The sequence below is a fragment of the Priapulus caudatus genome, unplaced genomic scaffold, assembly GCF_000485595.1.
Source record: "Priapulus caudatus unplaced genomic scaffold, Priapulus_caudatus-5.0.1 Scaffold551, whole genome shotgun sequence".
Taxonomy (NCBI): Eukaryota; Metazoa; Priapulida; class Priapulimorpha; order Priapulimorphida; family Priapulidae; genus Priapulus; species Priapulus caudatus.
In genome coordinates this window covers 144083-144419 of record NW_014577612.1, presented here as the reverse complement: position 1 = coordinate 144419, position 337 = coordinate 144083, and the positions used below count along the sequence as shown (strand labels likewise).

Sequence of the window (337 nt, the reverse complement as noted above, 5' to 3'; positions counted from 1 at the left end):
TTGTAAAAAAGACACATTCAAAAAAAAAAAGAAGAAGCCTACCTACCTACCCAAACTTTTCAGCCTGGGTTGCGTGAGGGCAAACAAAGAATTTTTTAATTGTAGCCTAAATGTGGCCCTTGGCTGCTTGTTTGTGGTATCCAGCCCACCCTGATTTTGGACATTTCGATTTCTGCTCTGCATCCTGTCGTCAAATCCATGCAAATCAGCCAGTCCTACTCAAATGTTACATGTCTCAGGCCACTGGGGCGACCCGATATCTCCAACGCTGAATTAGTAACCATTATAGAAATCGTGCCATCGGGACGTGAGAGACTTCGACATGTCGTCTTGACGG

At 44.8% G+C, this 337-nt stretch overlaps 1 protein-coding gene across 2 annotated transcripts in view; it reads left to right on the top strand.

The window, feature by feature from the left end:
* The window catches only part of LOC106811552 (ATP-dependent RNA helicase DDX19B-like), a 12100-nt gene that overhangs the window by 8913 nt on the left and 2850 nt on the right, over positions 1–337 (top strand). The window lies entirely within an intron of this gene.